General features: G+C 42.8%; 1 long non-coding RNA gene across 3 annotated transcripts in view; it reads right to left on the bottom strand.

The window, feature by feature from the left end:
• Nucleotides 1-1637: 1637 nt before the first annotated feature.
• Nucleotides 1638-20433, bottom strand: part of LOC114487411 (uncharacterized) — a 47471-nt gene continuing 28675 nt past the window's right edge. For 2 of the 3 annotated variants that reach the window (XR_003682483.1, XR_008618907.1), the window contains exons 2-6: nt 5759-5895; nt 5110-5314; nt 3333-3438; nt 2204-2424; nt 1638-1962 (exon numbers count right to left, since the gene is read on the bottom strand). This is a non-coding gene — a long non-coding RNA (uncharacterized lncRNA). The remainder of the gene's footprint in view (nt 1963-2203; nt 2425-3332; nt 3439-5109; nt 5315-5758; nt 5896-20433) is intronic. The other variant, XR_003682484.1, reaches the window with a different exon arrangement.

The raw sequence follows: 20433 nt of genomic DNA, 5'->3' as shown, positions 1-20433 counted from the left end.
CAGGCGGGCTCTCCCTGGAAATCTGCTATCTTTACTTTGCCTGAGTATGTACATCTGTGCCATCAGTCTGCCTGGGTCAGCTGGAAACCTGGCCTTGTCACCTATTAGCTGTGTGACCTTGGGTGAGTTCCTTAACCTTTTTCAGCCTCAGTTTCCCAATCTTTGAAATAGGGATAATAATAGCATCTAAGACTGGTTTATGAAGATTTCCTAAGATAAAATATGTGAAATGCTTACTTAGCACAGAGCCTGATACAAAATAACATCAGCTACATTTGTCAGTGCCTCAAAATTCTTATTTCCAAAAACTTGTAGCTGCAGTGCAAACTGAGTCTTTCATGTTCTGATGTGGCCTCTAAGAGATGCTGAGGTGAGGATGCATGTTGCCCCCACCCCCAGGACCCTGGACCACCACAACAGAAATCAGATCGTGTGTGTGTACGTGTGTGTGGTGGAGGGTCCTCAGCCTCAAGGAGGCTGTGAGATGGGCCCAGGTCAGTTTCTCAACCTCGGCATTACTGACCTTTTGGACCAGGTAATCCCTTTTTTGTGAGGCCTCATCCTGTGCATTTCAGAACGTTTAGCACCATCTTTGGCCTCTACTTACTAGGTGCCAGTAGCAGCCTTCTGGTCACAACAATCAAAAATGTCTCTAGACGTCACCACATGTCCTTAGGGGGGGCAAAATTGCTCTTGGTTGAGAACCACTGGTGTAGGCAGACGGGGAAGTGTGAGGGTCTCTCCGCAGGTGCCTGGCTGAGCTAAGGGGAGAAGGCAAGAATGAGTGTGGTCAGAGAGGATATCCTCCTGCCCCAGGCAGGCCTCAGGCAGATCCTCAGGACTGAGTACAGAGGTTGACCTCAGAAGGTAAACCCCTGTGGTTTTCCCTAGTAAGGAGGTAGCCTGGCTTCCTCAGGAGGCCATGCCCAGCTTGGATGTGGACCTCTGGATTCCCTGTAACCAGAACTCAAATACATAACCCTGTCCAGCCCCAGGAGCCCTGGCCAAGAAACAGTGCCCCAGTGGCAGAGAATGATCACCGAAAGGACAATTCTTACCTTAGGACAGAGTGCACAGCCAGGCTGCCCAGGTGCGAATTCCTATGCTTCTACTACTCGCTGTGTGACCTTGAGCAAATTGCTTAACCTCTCTGTGCCTTAGGATTCTTATCTGTAAAATGAAGACAATAGCATTGACCTCATAGGGTTGTTATGAGAATTAAATGACTTAATGTACTTAGAAGAGCAAGCACTAAGTGTTTGCTAAATAAGCCAAAATCTGAAAAGAAGCTGCTACAGACCAGGAGGTGCAGCTTCTGTAAGTCAGAGTTTGCACTTGCTGTGACCTCAGGTCCAGCAGTTGTGTTTCTGGGGGTGCCTGGCCACCTGTGCTGGGGTGTGGGGTTGAGACTCCCTGGGGCAGCTGCTTTGCAGAGGTGGTTGTTCTTAAGGAAAGTTCACGTGACCAGAGAGCAAACTCAGTGCAAAGGGCTCCAGAACTTCCCAGCTGAGAGCCCCTGGGGATTCCTTTGATTAGAGAGTATCGGGGAGGAAAAACTTTTTTCTCTACCAATTTAGGTTCGAGGGTTGGGGGTAGGGGCTAGATTAACAGGAGAAAAGACAAAGTTTGTGCACACACTGAGTGCAGAAGCACCGTGTAATGAGTAACTCACTGAGTAACCAGAGGCAAAGGTTCATAGACCAACTTAACAAAAGTGGGCGGGGGAGGGGGAGGGGGAGGGCTTCAAAGGATGGAAGGCTCTGATGAGGCTTGTTTACACAATTTCTTTGGTAATGTCCTGGTGCCCAAGGTCGGTGCCTCCCTGACTGGAGACCAGCTGGAGGGTGGAGGTGGGGTGGTGGCTGCTGATTCTCCATGCTCTGTGCCAGGCAGATAAGGAAAGTTCAGAGGAGAGTTCTTCTGCATCTGCTGCTGGGCTTTTGGTCCCATCAAGGCAAGCATCTGTGGAAGGAAGGAACGGGGTGAGTGGCTGTGACCTTTGGGAGCCCTAATATTTCTGCTGTCAGAGGAGGCAAAACCCCAGCCAGGAAACCCCCAAACCCATAGCAGGAAAAGCCACACAGTATTGCCAAGTGCTTTGTGTTAGTTATCTATCACTATGTAACAAATTACCCCAAACTTCATGACTTAAATGATAAACATTTATCATCTCTAACAGTCTGAGTCAGGAATTTGGAAGCACCTGAGCTGGGTTGTTCTGCCTCAAGGTCTCAAGATGTTGAACGGGGCTGCTGTCATCTGAAGGCTTGACTGGAGCTGGGGGTCCACATGCAAGATGGCTCCTCTCATGGCTGTTGGCAGGAGGCCTCGGTTCCGTACCACATGGACCTCTGATAGGGCTGCTTGTGTGTCCTGACAACACGGCAGCTGGCTTCTTCCAGAGTGAGCAGTCTAAGACAGAAACTAATGCAGAAATCATAGTGTCTTTTATTGAGCTAGCCTCAAAGGCATATGCCATCAATCTGCTGTATTCTGTTGGTCATACCGATCAATCCTGACACAATGTGGGAGGAGACTGCACAAGACCATGAAAACCAGGAGGTGGGGCTCACTGGGCACCATCTGAGAGGCTGAATACCAGGGCTTTCAGGTCTCCCTCTGAGAAGAACATTCACCTGGGCATTGGCCCAGATGACAGCCCGGTCAGGCATATCCCTACAGAAGCCGCTCAGACTGAAAACCCAACGCACTATGTGGGATTTGGTGCTGCTACCCACCACCTCAGTCTGCTTCCCCACTGAACTGTACACCAACTCGGAACTGGGTGAGCCACCCCCTCGGTGGGGTGAAGCCTGGATGCAAGGCACTGGGTGGGAGAAACCCTGGGCTTGTGGGCCCCTCTCCAAGTTGAGACTGGGAAACAAAACCTTCACACTCACTCACTCTCACACACACACACACACACACACGCGCACACACACACACCATAACAATAGGGGAACATGCAATTATAAAAGGTTGGTCCAAGATTTCAGAGGAGGGGGATCTGGCAGGACTGGGGCAGTTCTGCAGGCTTCAGGGAGGAGATAGAACATGAGCGAAGTCCTAGCACCCAAGGCTCTTCCGGAGCCCCTAATCCAGACATGATGAACTGCTGACAGCTCCCTCTGTGTCCTGCTGTTTCATGCCTCCCAGCCATTGCAGTAGAATACCTTTCCCCCATTATTCCCCTTCTTGTTACCTCTATTTACCCTTTCAGACTCAGCTCAAGGAGGACCACCTCCAAGAAGCCTCCCATGTGATATAGCTGCCTGCCTCTGTGGTCTCAAAGCTCCCTCGCCCCTCACAAATCCCTACCATGCTTGACTCACCACTTGCTCCCCCCTGGACTTGACTCTCCTTGAGGGCAGGGGACAATGCCAGATTCAATGGGGGCTGCCACGTGCCTTGTGCGCACTCAGCACTGAATATATGTTTCTAAGGAAAGGAGGGAGGGGAAGAGGAAGAGAGAGAAGGATGGATTCGGGAGACAGCAAATAGCTCATCGTCTCTCTTTCTCCCCCCCACTCCCCAAGAGTGAGGCTTCAAGGGGAAACAGAGCTGCTGGCCAGAACCGCTCACCTCTGTCCTCCACACCCCAAGCAAAAAAAGCTGGACATCATATAACACTCTGTCTGAGAAAGGTTTTGGTACTGAAGGCGCATTAAAAAGGAGGGTTCACGGGCTGGAGGAGTACTTGTTCCCAGGGTATCCTGACTTTGCTGGAGGAACTCGAGGCTAATAACAGGTTGAAAATACCCCATGGTGATGATCTCTGTGGGAAAATCTCGTGATCCAACAGGCTTCCTGAGAGCAGTCCGCGGTGCTGGGAGGAGGCTGAAAGTCTGTGGATAAAAGCAACTCAAGGCCAAGCTATGGAGTGACCCCAGCAGGAGATCAGTCGGAGGGAATCACAGGGACTGCAGGACTGCTCTGTCACCTCTGGGCACACATCAGACCTCTGGTTATTCACAGAGTTCTCTTTCCACAGGCATCAGGTTAATATTTTAAACATTAACTGATGCTTTGTTTTGCTTTAGTTTTCTGTTTGCTGGGACCTCCTTTGCTCAGGATCAATTAGCCACATGCATACCATCTTTATTAGCATATGCAGGGCTCACTTTTATTTTACTTTATTTTCTTGACCCCTTCACCCCATCCCCAATCTCATTTTTCTCCTCTTATGTCCTTGTGATTCTTTGTGTCTGGCCAATCTATATTTCTGTTTGTATCTAGGCCCAATATTGGTATTATTTTGTGCATATTTTTAAAAATATGCTTAAGTAGTCTTTGGTAAACATGTCATTCTTTTCTCACTTTTTTCCAGTCAAGACTATGAGATTTTGAGATGGCTCCAAGTTAATATAAGTAAATATGGACCAGAGCATTCCTTTTATCTGCTGAATAGTACTCAGCATTTTCATATAACCTTTTATTTATCTACTTTCCTATGAATAAACTTCTAGGTGTTTCCAAATCTTCATTATTACAAACAATTCTACAAGAACAAATCCACACATGTTTCTTTGGGGGCCTGGGCAAGAATGTCTCTGGGCTCAGCGTCCCCAAGTACTGTGTTGTAGGATTGGCCCATATTCCATTTCACTTAACACTTTCAATCCGCTTCCCAGAAAGATTAGTAACATTCCTATGAGAGATTCTGCTTTCCTTCACCTTTGGTGGCACTTGATATCATCCAACTTTTTAATATTTGCCAATCTGATATGTCTAAGACCCATATCTCCTTCTTAACCAAATTTCCCCCCTGGTTTCCTTCCCATACTGGTCTGCTGTTTCCCCTTTTAAAGCCTCAGGTTGTTCTTTCTCACTCCTTCAGGGAAGGGATGTGATATGCAGCACTGCCCCGGAGGGGATGGAGGAGGGGGAAGTGTCTCCTTCTGGCTTTTGAGTTTCAAAATCCTCCACTCTTGGGGGACCAAAAAAGCTTCAGAGCACAGAAAAAAGATTTCGTAGAAAAACATCACGAAAAGGAAGAGAAAGTCAAGCACCCACTTTGGCCCAGCCCGACCTGACCCGTGATGGCTGGGCCCAGTGAAAGAGAGTGAAGGCCCAGAAGGAAAGAAAGGAAAATTCCTAAGGATTGCAAACCAGAGGTTGATGTTGAGGCTGGAGCATAGATACAGGAAGGGGGCTTTAAGGGCACCAGTGGGGTCTGTGGTTCCCTGGACGGCATGTTCCTGTAACACTTCTCAATTCGGCTGGTTGTTACACTGTGGAGGTCTGGGCTAGTGTTACCAGGTATTTCCATTTTTCCAAAAGAATCCAAAATCAGAATTTTTATGTGGAAGGTCTCCTTCAAAAAAAAGAAAAAAGAAAATCACTACGGAAAATTTCAAAACATATGTAAAATTAGGCAAACTAGTATAATGAACTTCCTTGTACCCATGACTAAGTTTCAACAATTGTCAGCTCATGGCTAATTTCGTTTCTTCTATAACCCCACCCTTTCCCAGTCCTGAATGATTTTGAAGTGAATCCCAAACTCATCGTTTTCTTTGTAAAGGTAAGAACTCATGTTTTTTTAAACCATAACACAATATCATCACTAAATAAACTCCAATAACTTCCAATCAAATAGCCTGTCAGTGTTAAAATTTACAGTTTTCTCGTGGTGGTCATAAGTGTTTATTTTATATTATTTTATTTTTATAGTTTGTTTGAAATAGGACCCAAAGTCCACACAGTGCAAGTGATTGATGTTTTTAAGTTTCCTTTCATCTCTAGGTTTGCTCCCCACCTTTTTGACTCTTGTGATGTATCTGTTAATGAAGCCAGGTCCTTTATCGTGTAGACTGTTCCACTGTCTGGATTTTGTTGGTGTCATTTAACATACTTCCTCTGTCTTCTGCATTTCCTGTAAATTGGTAGCTGGATCTAAAAGCCAAAACTCTCATTTAAAAAGATGTTCATAATCTTTTCAAAAGAATCTTTAAATACTCTCTGAGCCAAATAAAAACCTCCTGAACTGGATGTCTACTGTTTGCTACCCCATCTTAGATGTTAGTGGATCATGGACAAGTGGGTTTGGGGACCCGTGTCCTGAGCAGAGCCCCAGGGAGAGAGCAAAATCCTGAATGAACATGTAGGATCTGAGAACAGGGGGCCTGTGCCTCATTTTCCACATAGAATCCCATTCAGCGAGGTGCCAAGACCCCATAGAAGGGAGGGGGTGTGCAGTGTGTCAAGGCAGACAGAGCCTGGCATGGCCTGGCAGGGTGACCTGCAGGCACTCAAGAACAGCACAGCAGTGGAGGGGCGCCCAGTCCCCAGGGACCCTGCGTCCCCATAGCAACCAAGGAGCACCTGCTGTGCCATCCTTATGCCACAGGAAGTCCTCCAGAACTAGACACCCGGAGGAAAAGGGGGCGGACAGCAGATGGCTGGGAGACTATACTAGAAGTTCAGCTGCGTCAAGGAAAACAGAGAAGCTTCTGTTTCTTCTTCATTTGTTGGTGGACTGAGGTTTGTACCCACTACAAGGGAAGCCTCCAGGGACACCTGACAGCACACCTTAGAGCCGAGGCATTTGGGGGCAGTGGCCCCCTCTCCGTGGGAGAACAGGATTGAGGAGATGAGGGGCCCTCAGAGGCCACTCGTGATTCTAGAAATCCTCCTTTCCCTTCTTTCTGTTTGATTTTGATAGAAATAGGCATCTAACTTTCCAGGTTTTTTCTTTTATAAAAACCTTTGAGTGTACCTCATAATTTACTAACGGATTTTGTTTTTCGATCTGAACTGGGGTGCTTTGTATACAGTAGAAGAATTTTGACTGTATTCATTTACTGTCATGTTTAGTCATTTCCTGGGTTCATATTTTATTTTAATATTTATATTTCCTTATCTCTTTTCCATTATGTCTTTTGCTTATTTGTATCTTGCAAGTAAGTATGTGTGGTGAGTCATATATATATATTTTTTTAGCAGTAATGGGCAATTAACTTAAAACAAACAATAAACATTTCCTTTGCTACATTTGGTCCTAACAACAATCAGAACTTTTAACTCTCTTCTATGAGAAAAATTTTTTTTTGCTTTTCACTGCCTACCAAATAAAAGGAAAAAGTATTCAAAAGAATGAAAAGATCATCATATAATGGAAAAGACATATTTAATAATAAAATATTAAGAACATTGACTATATATGACCCTAAAATACAGTTATAAAATGCAGAAAGCAAAAATGGGCATAAATACAAGAAAATTTCATTTTAGAAAAACAATTATAGCAAGAGATTTTACTGTCCTATCCTCAGTGAGGCTTGAATTCAACTGCATAATAATAGAAATGCAAATATGGCAGATTAATCAAATGGAGTATTTTTCCTAGGTAAGGTAAAGTCTGGCAGGCCTCCAGAGCCAGTGCAGAGGTTGTGGAAGTTAACAAGTGTTCCGGCTCCTCCTAACTTCAGGCTCTCCTACAGTGTGCTGTTCTTGACCTTGAAGGGTAGCAGAAAATGCCACCCCAAAATATGCCAGAGAGATCCACCCCTCACTCTTTATCTCCTCTTTGACGTCTTTGCTTGTCTACTGTTGGACCTGCCTCACTGTGCATGTGACACATTATTTCTCCACCTCTCTGGCCTGTCGTACCAGCTATTCTCTTAACTATTCCCCCTCTATTTCAGCAACACACTCCTAGGCTACTTGAGTGGTGCCCTTCCCAGCTCAGCCTGGACCCAGAGTCCCCCCGCTAATACAGTTTTAGATATTCCTCAACTCTCACTTTAGTTCCTGAGACTGTCCCAGCCCTGAGAAAAAAATCTCTTAGAGATAGAATTAATGGATATCTTGTACTATGTATAATTTCCAACTGTCCATGGCAATTGCCCATATGGTGTTATACACCACATGCTAGACCACAGACATAATCTCTACTAGTTCAAAAAGAACAGAAATGAAATGTGCTATGTTCTCTGGCCAAAATAGAATGAAATATAAAGTAACAACCAAAACAAATAAAAATAAACCAACTACTTGGAAATGTAAAAATACTTACTGAGTCAACAGTCGAATTGGAAAGGAAATAAAGAACACAAAAGGAGTTTATTCAGAAAACAATGCTGGTTAGAACATGCCACAGTAATCTCTGTGGAATGTAGTCAAAGCAGTACTTTTAGGAAATTTTATGATTTAAAATTTTCTCTTTTTTGGTGGTTGATAAAAGGGAATATTTTAGAAAGAATTCAATTGACAATATGAGAAAAGGAAGGAAAAGACAAGCCAGACTAAAGAGGAAGAAGAAAATACAACCATAAAAGCAGAAGGAGATCATTTTGAAAGTAAAAAATAATTTCTCTGGACTCAGTAAATAAAACCCAAAGCTAAGTATTAGAAAAGTAAAGGCACTTCAATAAAATCTGAATTGAGAAAGGAGATACCAACCAATATATAAAATTAAAAAATAAGAATAGAACACAGGGCTTCCCTGGTGGTGCAGTGGTTGAGAGTCTGCCTGCCGATGCAGGGGACACGGGTTCGTGCCCCGGTCCGGGAAGATCCCACGTGCCACGGAGTGGCTGGGCCCGTGAGCCATGGCCGCTGAGGCTGCGCGTTCGGAGCCTGTGCTCCGCAATGAGAGAGGCCACAACAGTGAGAGGCCCGCGTACCGCAAAAAAAAAGAGGAATAGAAATATATTACAGTAACATAATGCAGAGCTATTTAAAACAGAGCTGGTTTTATCTTTAATGCAAAGCAGACATTGTTATTAAAAATAGTAGCAAAACAGGAAGCCCTATGAGTCCCACCTTCACCCCAGCCACCTAAAATGATCGTCTGGCCACTGTAGCCATGCAGAGGCTTTATATGAATTAATAAAACAGTTGAGTAAAGTGGATGAATATAAGATGCAGTGTATATTCAAAACACAGCTTAATTCCTTTGAACTGATTAGAAATATTAATTAAAAATGAGATCCTATTCACAATAATAACATAGAAGAAAATACCGAATTTAGAATTTCAGTCATATTCAGTACGATCTAATTCATATTTTCAAAAATGATGTATGTTTCGTGTGTTTATAAATGTATGTAAGTGAATAACAGAGAGAGGCCTGAAGTCAGAGACAAGTGCTTTTCCCAAGAGAGGGGAAGAGGATGGAGAGAGTAAGGAGGGGCTTTCTGCTTCCTTTGAATTCCTTCCATTGATAATGTATTAACACAGAACTTTTATAATCTTAAAACTTTACAAAACAGCATTTATGACCTCATTTTGTCAAATTACAGAAACATTTATGTACACTTAGAAAATGTCTCAAAAGATGATTACACAAATTTTATAGTAGTTATGTATAGATGGTGGGATTTTAGGTGATTTTCACTGTGATTTTTCTTTTTAGTATTGTTTAATATTTTACAATGAGCATGTGCTATTTTTGTAATAAAAAGTCATAAAGATATCTTCATTTTGAAAACAAAGAGAATCTAAGGAGTGCTATTCATGATATAAACAAGGACACTTTTAAAACTAAGATAGCAGAAGAATATAAACAAATGGAAAAATAGATCATGTTCCTATTTATAATTTATAGTATATTCACATATAAATATAATACAGATAAACCTTCCCAAGCTATAAATAGATTCTATTATCAATTAGCATTTCAGGACCAGAAGCTTCCTGTAAAATATTTATTCCACTCTCCTCTTATGAAACCAAATGAACAAAGCAAAATAAATGAAAAATAGAGGAAGGAGGCCTCTGTTTTCAATGAGACAAGGAAGGACCAAACCTGTCAATGAAAAACCATGAGTAAACATGCTGATTACTGTGGGATCAGAACCGGAATAGGGAAGAGAGATGCCAGGTGCCTCCTTGGACCCACGGTAGGACCCATATCTTTCCAAAGGTCCATGGTGGAAGGTTGGCTGATGACATCTTTATTCCGTCTTTGAGATGTGGTAGCACAGGCTGCCTCCAGAGACTGGGGAATGTCCTGTAGAGAGTGGGATTCATCCTGCAGAGTGTCAGGGGAGGTAGGGCTGCAGAAATCACCTTGCTGACCTCGCCTCCAGAGAGAGAGATATGTGACAACAGTGCGTGGGGTGATGCAAGGGGATGGTGCAAGTGAGGCAGGGACCACTGGATTGCACCACCGGAAGCTTATGAGTCTAAGTCACATGGCTTTCCAGAACACTAAAAGGTAAGAGGAGATGGTCCCCAAGGAAAAGGAAATAACTGAAAGGGTGTGTGAGACAATAAGACCTGTCAAATTTGAAGGACTTTAATTCCCCCACCAACTTCTCTACTTGTCATACTATTATTCAGCCAGTAGTAGACCTCATTCAATGACAAGTAATAATCAAAAAGAAACCATATGCGCTTCCCTGGTGGCGCAGTGGTTGAGAGTCCTCCTGCCGATGCAGGGGACGCAGGTTCGTGCCCCAGTCCGGGAAGATCCCACATGCCGCGGAGCAGCTGGGCCCGTGAGCCATGGCCGCTGAGCCTGCGCGTCCGGAGCCTGTGCTCCACAACGGGAGAGGCCAAGACAGTGAGAGGCCCGCGTACCGCAAAAAAAAAAAAAAAGAAAAAAAAATTAAAAAAGAAACCATAATGGGATTTACACTACCGCAAAAAAAAAAAAAAGAAAAAAAAGAAAAAAAAATTAAAAAAGAAACCATAATGGGATTTACACATAGAAATTGTAGAGAAAGGGAATATACACAAAAGCTGCTTAAAAAATAAATATCACAAGAAGAATTACCCAAGGAAAAAGGAAAGATGTTCAGATAAATTTTCTATATTCTCAAAGAAATTTCAGATAACACTATCTTTCTAGAAAAAGACCCTAAAGAAAAGACATAAGAATTCAAAGAAGTGATTTTAAAACTGAAAGAAAAAGATAAAAAGCAAGCTAGTATATTCAGGATAAAAATGGAAGAGTAAACCTTGATAAAGATGGAATCTACATTAGATGCAACAGAAAATAGGATACAAATAACTGACTGTAGTTTGAACCATAGCGGAAAGAATCTGGGAAATCACACAAAATGAACAGCAACAACAAAACTAAGATTTGTTAATTTTTCTAGAGAAAACTGCCGTTGTTATAGAAGACCAATGGGATCCTTGGCATTTCTGAAGGAGCATATGCGTTTCTGAAGAAGGAGAATACAAGGAATTAAATATAAATTATTTTCAAAAATAAAATTGAAGAGAACTTTGTTAAAACAAAGATGACTTGAACCTACAAATCACCAAGGGCATATACATTCCAAGAAAAACTGATATAGACTCTTCAAGGTCAGAATATATCCTACTGGAGTTATAAAACATCAAGGATAAAGAAAATCTCACATGGATAGTCAGATAGTTAATAAACCACATAAAGAGAGAAAATCAAGTTTCTTCAGGCTTCTTCCCAATGCCAAAAGACAGAGGACCAACATCTAAAAAGGTCTGAAGGAAAGTAAATTCAAGGGTTGTGTACATGTTATGTGTGGGTTGTGTGCCAAGTTATCCTTCAAGTATAAAGACAAACATTCTCAGGCATGCAAAACCTTAGGGAATAAAGCATCCAGGAGCCTTATCAAAAAACAACTTTCGAATGAAATCTATCCAACCAAGGAAGGCATCAAAATAAATTCTAGAATAGAGAACCTAGATGCATTAGTTTCCTAGGGCTGCCATAACAAAGCACCACAAATTGGATGGCTTAGAAAAATGTTGTCTCACAGTTCCGGAGTCTAGAATTCTGAAATCAAGGCAAGGGCAAGTCCATGCTCCCTCTGAAGGAGCTAAGGAAGGATCCTTCCTTGCCTCTTCCAGCTTTTGTAGCCCCAGACGTTCTTTGGTTTGTGGCAGCATAGCTCCAATCTTCACTTGGTGGTCTCCCTATGTCTCTTTATATGGTCTTCCCTCTGTGCATATCTGTGTCCAAATTTCCCCTTTTATAAGAACACCAGTCATACTGGATTAGGGCCCACTCTGATGACGTCATTTTAACTTGATCACCCTTGTAAACACTCTATTTTCAAATAAGGCCATGCTGAGGTACTTGGGAATTAAGACTCCAACATACCTTTTTTGGGGAGAATACAATTGAACCTGTAACACTGAGGTAACATGAAGGGGTGAGCACTGAGTTCATTAAATACAGAGCTAAAACTAAACAACAGCAAGAAGTACAGTCAGAGAACAAAATGAAGTGAGATAAACAGTAACAATGGAATATAATAAAAGTCAAGAGACAGAGTTGGGCATGGGATAAAATGTAAGAGTGGGTAATTCCTCATCATTCACAGCAGAAGATCAATAGATATTACTTAAAATTGAAAATTGTCTTTTTTTTAAAGCATAGCAAATTCAATCTTCTAATGTTTTTCATTCTTTTTTTTAATTCTAAAAGGCTCTTAAGAACTTGTGGTGAAGAAACAACCAATTTAGTCATTTCTAAGTTTTGCTTCAATTCTTCTAACATTCAATTCAAGTAAAACAATATTAAATTTTTTCATCTAAAATGGTGTGCAGAGTATAATCCTATTTTTATAAAATTTTTTCAGTCATTCTATTTATTCACATACCAGTAGAGTCTCTAATGATGCTTTATAAATGTTGGGAATGGTTGTCTCTGGGCAGTAGGAGTCATAGTGAGTTGGTTTTTGTACTTTTTTTAACTGTACTTTTCTATATTACATGAATTTTTATAATAAATATGTTATTTTAAACAAAAACAATAAAATCATCGTTTCACATTATTTTCCCAAAAGCTTTCTTGGTAGGCATTAGGGGTGGGGCTCCACTTCAGGTCCCAGGAGGTGGTGGGTCCAGAAGGCAGGAGATAGGATCTCAGGGTCCTGTGACAGCCGACACAAGGTGACTGGTTGTTAGGAGGCCCCTTCCCAACAGGGGGTCTGGTTTCACAGCCACTGTGGCAGAAAACTCCTCAATGGCAAATGCCGCTACAGGCAGTAAGGGCTTTCCACAGTCAGACCCAGTCCCCAAAGAAGCCACATGGCTTTAAGTTCAGCAAAGTGAGTCAGGCCTGCCTTCTAATTTTTGACAAAGTCCAACATTTGCTTTATTGTGACATCAAAGAAGCCAACGCTCCCAGAAATCAACCCGGAGGCTGGCTCTGTTCTTCTGGACCCCCAAGCAAGAGAGCTGCCCCTGGGACTGTCCTGTGCTCACAGCTGTGTGACCAAGTTCCCCACTCCATCCTCCAAGCTGGACTTGTTCGACAGGAAGGGCATCTGGGAGCATAACGGTCGTCATCATTTTCATATTTTATTGTTCCTCTCCTTATACCTGGTTGTCACCAAATGTTCGACAGGAAAATTTTCTTTGATTACTTCTCTTCTTGTATTTTAATGGAGGTGGTGGAGCTTTCTGTGGATACAGCAGGCAGTCAGCTGAGGTTTTGTGAGGCTGAGCACATCACAGAAAATTTGTGGGCTTCCAGCCTTACTTCCTGCAAGTTGGTGCTGGCCCTCACATTCGGTCTTTCTAACCTGCATAACACAGCTGGTGTCCCGACAGGAGACACCAGCTCAGGAGCAGCAGTGGGTTCAGGAACAAGCTTGGGAGCAGCAGCAGGGGAGTCTGCAGTAGGGACAGGGTCCCAACCTAGGCCAGCGAGTCCTGTGGGGCCTGAGGCTCTAGGAGTGTTACCCAAACCTGAATGCAGGCTGAGAGTGTGGCCCAGAGGACCTGCAGACTGGGCTCTGCCAAAGGGCTGGGGAATCACATGCAACCGGTGTCTCCAAGGGACAGAACCACTGGACAGGTTGTCATAGTAACACAGTCATAGAGGAAGGGATAGGCCTTCAGGGAACACAGAGAAACACAGCAAGAGTCTGAGGGCAGCTCCTACCAGCGGTCTGGGGAAACTTCTTAGAAAATGCTGTCTGTACTCAATTTTTAAAACCAGAAAGATTATAAAATTATTGATATTTGTTAAAACACAAAGAAAATCAATGTATTTGAAATAAAATAATACTACAAGTCCCATGTTCTCTGTGTTCTGAATCTAAGTCCTAGGATTGTCTGTTGCAATTTGTTCATCTCCTCTTTGCTCTCTAGATCATCTAAGATGGGTGCTGATTATTCAGAGAGGCCGAGTGTCTCAGAGGTTATTGCATTTAGACAAGGCAGCAGAGACCATCTTATCTCCCTCCCTGACCTTTGGATTACTTGCACCTCCCTCACCACATTTTACCCTTTAGTTCTTTGATTCCTGATCAGCTTCTTGTGTGTCACTGTGCCTGGCAAGGCTTTTTTCTTCTGATAGTTCTAATTTGGGCGGATGGCTTTTGCTCACTTAGCTGCATCTTCTCCATACCAAAGTTTATATCTCTAGAGAGCTCCCTCAGTTTATTAAAGATATGATTTTATTCATTCAGCGAAAGTAGGTTATGAACAAACAGCAGAGTGAATATGGTCCTTTCGCCGCAGCCTTCCAGCTGCCTCTTACACTCCTGCCCACGATAGTGTTGAGAGAAGTCTCTGCCTCATCTGGTTTCAAATCTTGGGTGACTCTGTTTAGCCATATTCACGTGAGCCACTTCCTCAGCTCGTTCACTCCTCAGCCTGCTCGAATTGGCTTCTGTCTCCTCTATGCCACTGATATATGATCTTTCCAAGACCATCAGTGAACCTTACTCATGCTAAATACAATCGACACGCTTCAACTGTCACTTCCCTAATCTATCTGCTCACATTTGAAACTACCTTCTCTCCATCTTTAAACTCCCTTGACCATTGATTTCTCTCACATCCTTCTCTCTCTTAGTTCTTCTCACCAGCTTCCAGACCATTCCTCCCACACTTCAATGGGCTTCTCTTCCTCCTCTACCCATAAGCTTTCAGGGTTCCATTCTCCGCGAGCAACCTCTTTTATCCTCATGTTTTAACTACCAAAAATCTCCCAACCCAGACCTCTCCAGAATTCCAGTCGCATATATCCAACTCCTATAGGATGTCTTACTTTGCCCCAAATTAACACACCATGGTGCCCCCAAAGCTCTCTCTCTCTCTCTCTCTCTTCCCGGGTTACATTTCCTGCATTGCATTACATACATTTCTGCAGCCCAGAGAAACTGGGCAGTGCCCATGAATAGAACTGAAAACCATTCTGGGTCCCTAAAGCAGAAGTAACTCAGAGCTGCAATTACTGTTTGATCAGAAATCATGGCCTCGAGGGATTCAGGAGATACTGACCTCAGAGAGGAAGTTTCATTGCTCTTCCTCCTGTGTCTGTGTCACTTTTGACATCTTTATCTTCCCAAGTAGAAAATGGAGAGGAATAACTATGCTTCTCCTTTGCACCAGTGATGTCAGCCTGGAGATGGGTATATGTGAAAACATGGTCTGGGGGGCTCAAGTGGATGAAAAGTGAGATCAGTAGGATTTCCCCCAAAGCGCCAATGTTTCCCGAGAATACAAACCAGGCCAACTCATTTAGCTCTGAACTCTGGAGCTTTAATCTTTCAAGAACGTACTTCCTTCCTGTATTTCTAGTAATTACTGTTTGACTTTTCTGGAAGTCCCACGAGTTACCCTCTCTCTTCCAAAAGAATGGAGTCACAAAAATAGAACCATGAGAAAAGTGAGTTTGACCCCTTTGCTCTTTGAAATGTGCTGGGTGGAAAGAGCCTGGGGGGAACCGGGTGGGGGCGAGGGGTAGAGGTGAGGGGAGGGGAGAGTTCTTCTTTAACTGATTCTTCTATCTCAAGGAAAAATAAACTGAGGGAAAGAATTTTTTTTAAATGCTTTAAATTAGTCATCCACAGGAAAAGGATTCTGTGGGAAACAATTTATACTTGGACTATTCTAGTTTTAGAGAAGGCATTTTTAACCTGAGATCCATGAATGGGCTTTATCAGAATATACGATCCTTGAGAAACTGTGAGCTACATGTTCTTGTGTCTGTGCATTTTTCTAGGGTTCATAGCTCTTATGAGATTCTCAAAGGGGTTCCTGATACCTCACCAGAGGTTAAGAACTGCTTACTTAGAGGTTAACTTAGTTGCATTGGTTATCTATTGGTGTATAACAAATTACCCCCAAACTTAGCAGTATAATACAGCTGACATTTATTATCTCACAGGTTGAATGGGTAAGGAATTGAGCAGTGGTTTAGCCAAGTGACTTGGCTCAGGGTCTCTTGTGACATTACAGTCAAGAAGTCAGCTGGGGTTGCTATCATCTGAAGGCTCAACTAGGGCTGGAGAATCTGCTTCCAAGATGGTTTGCTCACATGGCTGTTGGCAGAAGGCCTCAGCTCCTTGTTGGCTGTTGGCAGGAGGCCTCCATTCCTTGCTACATGGACCTCTCCACTGGGCTGCTTGAGTGAGTATCCTCACAACATGGCAGTTGGCTTCACCCAGAGTGAGTGACCAGGATAGAAAGCAAGGAGGAAGCCACAGTGCCTTTTATAACCTAGTCTCAGGAGTCAAACATTGTCAATCCTGCCACATGCTATCCTATAGGCAAGCCAGCCCACACTCAAGGGGAGGTAATTCGGCTCCACTTCTTGAAGGGAGAAGTATCAAAGAATTTGTGAATATATGTTTGAACTACCAAAATAGCTAAGAGGCCTTACTTGATAGTCTTGCTGAGAAGCAAATCCGCCCCCCCGTACAACCCTTCCCCTTCTTCTACCAGATCATTTTGCAGTGTTTGGAACTCCCCTCAGTTAGGGCTCCCCATGACCTTGGACAAATTACTAAACTTTGTGGTGTTGCAATTTTTTCATTGGTTACTGGGAATAATAACAGTACCTACTTCATAGGATTGCTCTTTGATGATGAAGTGAAATGCTAGATTAATAGATGTTAAGAAATGTTAGTTATAATAATGGTGCCCCCCACTCAAATCTAGAGCTTTCCATTTCCATTACATAGAACTGTACACTTATGGATTATCAGTCTTCCAGATGGGGTAAGAAGTGATTGTTTTCTGAGAATTTATTTGTAGAGCAGGTGCTATAAGGCAGGGAGATACAGAAGAAGCTAAAAATAGACCCTGTCCTTGAGAGGTCTAAAATGAAGTTGGGGAGAAAAGATATCTCTATACATGAAGCAGAGGAATGCTTTGGAAATCCATTGACACTCATCTCTGTTGAGAACAGGGGAGAGTCCCTGCTTTGAGTGTAATTTTGAAGGTTAATATTCAGGCCAGAGGGACTTCCCTGGTGGTCCAGTGGGTAAGACTCTGCAGTCCCAATGCAGGGGGCCTGGGTTCTAGATGCTGCATGCCACAACTAAGAGTTCACATGTCACAAGTAAGAAGCTCACATGCCACAATTGAGACCCAGAGCAGCCAAAATCAATCAATAAATATTTTTTAAAATGATTTTAAAAAAAAAGATTCATGCCAGGGAATGTGAGTAAAACTTTAAGGAGCAATGGATGCTGAAGTTTGAAGGGGGACCACAGAAAGCTTTTTAGGGACCATAGCAGGCAAAAGTAAAGGGGACAAGAGAAAGATTTATGAAGTCAAGATTTCACAAAGAAAGGAATGGACTTAAAGAAAAAGGAAAACCACAGGGGTTTCTCCGAGGGAAGAACTAGTTTGTGCTGTGGTAATCCCTGAAGGAGAGCTTTATTATATTTATCAATCTATTTAATGAAACAGAAAGATATCCTGTTAATCTTTTAAGGGCAAAGAACATGTCTGTAGGTTTCTGTAATCTAGCACAGTGTGGAGGATACTTTCCAAAAGTACACACACTGAAAAACTACTTCTTTAAATTCAGAATTTAGATTAAAATGTTTGCTGGCGAGCATTCCACTGGGTTGGTTCTCTGCAGCCCAGCTTTCCTGTGTGTTTCCTATTGTGGGAGGGGCCAGACTTACAGGAGCTGCCTGATTCTACTGGGCACGTGCACATTTTCAGACCTCACAAGCAACCTCCAAGGCTGGAGGAGGGAAGAGAAGAGAGGGGTCTCGAGTGTGGTCTCAAAAGCCCATCTGCAGCGTGGAGGGCACGGGAAGCGAGGATGATGGCGTGCAGACTCCTGAGGCCTGCAGTTACCACCTCTCATGGCTATGGCCTGGCTCCTCCATTTTCTTGTGATTGCGAACTGGCTTAGGATCATTTTCGTCTATAAGTAGCGCAAACATTTTGAATTGGGTGAGAGTCAGCTGCTCACTCACCACCTGGCTATTAAGTTATAATGAAAGTAAATCTCAGACCAAAATGTTCCCCCATATAGACATTTTTTTTTGGCCGTGCCATGTAGCATGCGGGATCTTACTTCCCCGACCAGGGATTGAACCCAAGCACCCTGCAATCGAAGCATGGAGTCTTTACCACTGGACCGCCGAGGAAGCCCCCCCTATATAGACATTTTTTAAAAATTAGTTATCTATTTTATACATATTAGTGCATATATGTCAATCCCAATCTCCCAATTCATCTCACCACCACCACCCACCCCCACTTTCCCCCCTTGGTGTCCATGTTTGTTCTCCACATCTGTGTCTCTATTTCTGCCCTGCAAACCGGTTCGGCTGTAACATTTTTCTAGATTCCACATATATGCGTTAATAGACGATATTTGTTTTTCTCTTTGTGACTTACTTCACTCTGTATGACAGTCTCTAGGTCCATCCATGTATATAGACATTTTTTAAACAAATATTAACGAGCAGTTAGGCACAGAACATTTCATGCAACTGGCTCCATAGGTTCCATGAAGTCCCAGCTCTTGTCCTTTTAAGGGATCCAGCAACTACCTGGCATGAACAGTCCACTGGAGGCATAACCAACAACATTTCAGAGGCAGGATTTCATTATCCTTGTGGTAGCAGCATCAGACAACCAGAACCCTCTTAAAGCTACGTCTGGAGACAGGAGTGGCTCAGGATCAAGTGTCTGGCACCGTCCTCACAGGTTCATGCTAAAGGTCTTGCTAGGCACTGATACTCTATCCAAACAAACATGAGGAGTGCCTCTACAATATTTTAGCCTATTCACATACTTGACTACCTTTAACTTGGTCAGTGAGTGCCCTTTTCTATCATTCCTCATGCTAATTACCAAGCCATTAATTCCATCACATAAAGTCCATTTAGGATATTCATTGTGCTGATTGGCAGTGTCTGCTGTGGATCAAAATATAAATTAATTTATATTAATTTCTTTCTGATACAATGCTAGCTGATGCCCTGGGGTGTCAACTGCTCCTAGGATTGAAGCTTAATCTAACTAGCAAGTACGCAACATTACACCATCTATGCTGCAGTATTTTCAAGTAAATTACTGACATCAAGACACTTGCTTTGACCTGGGAGGAAAAAAACAATCATTTTCATAAGTTTCAGTAAAAAGCTAGTCAATACCAGGACCATCAGTCCCAGGTTCTATGACTATTTCATCAGTTGTAATTTCTGTCTGGAAGGAAGATGATGAATACGAGATATGACTGAAGTCTGTGAGATTGTACTGGGGACTCCAAATTCCTAAGCATTATAATACAGGAAGATACTTGTTATTTCAAAGAGGTTATTTTAGTGCAAGTAGAAGGAAATATTATTTCATATGATTCTTATGAAACTGGTTACTCCCAAAGGTAGTTCAGGCTGTAAACAAATAATTTATTCCGGGCTAAATCAAAGGTCTTAGAGTGGCAGCCCAGAAAAATGTTTTATTTGTTCTGAGCAATATTGTAAAAGTATTGAATTTGATAGCCAGTACTTAAAAATTAGTTGCCATTCCCATAAAAATCTAGATTTCCAGGTTTTCTTGGGGGAAAAAAAAATCTGGCAACACTTGATGTGCATTCCCTGCTGACATCAGGAAGCGGGAATCGAGGACCCATGTAACAGGCATTTTCTCTCCAGCTTGCTACAGTCCTCACTGTGCCCTAGTATTTCCCAACACCATTTGCCACTTATACTCTCACCTGCACTGCCATGTTTCTCATCATAGAGTTAAGAGAAACATGAACTACTTCTTATACCCTGAGCAGCATTTTAGCATCATAGTTAAGAATATGGGCCCTAAAGGCAGACAGCCCTAAGGTTCTTTTGAATCTTGGTTCTTTTACTTTCTAGTTATTGACTTTGGGCAAGCTGCTTAACTTCTCCAAGCCTAAGATTTCCTTATCTGTAAGATGAGCGTAATTCTGGAATCTACTTCATAGGGTTGGGAGGATTAAACCGCTTAGGGCAGCCTCAAATAAGTGCCTCTGAGAGGGCTACACATCCTACCCAGCCTACTTTAATCTTTTATGTCACCCACCTGGCCCCCTGCAGGCGTTGAGTTCGTAACCTCTGGTTTGAATAAATATGTGTGTATCATTTCATAATGAATTATGTTAATAATTCAGAGCATGTCCGGAAGATTCTCTTCACCTTTGAAAATCATTTTATGGAGCACCCCTTGACGATCTGCGCCAGCTAAGCCTTGAAACTAAGTAATAGACCAGGATCCTGAGGGGACTGTGGAACTTAATTTCTGCTCAAATGC

The sequence above is a fragment of the Physeter macrocephalus genome, chromosome 12 (genome assembly GCF_002837175.3).
Source record: "Physeter macrocephalus isolate SW-GA chromosome 12, ASM283717v5, whole genome shotgun sequence".
NCBI lineage: Eukaryota > Metazoa > Chordata > Mammalia > Artiodactyla > Physeteridae > Physeter > Physeter macrocephalus.
The sequence above is the reverse complement of the archived record's forward strand: the minus strand, read 5'-3'. Positions and strand labels throughout refer to the sequence as shown.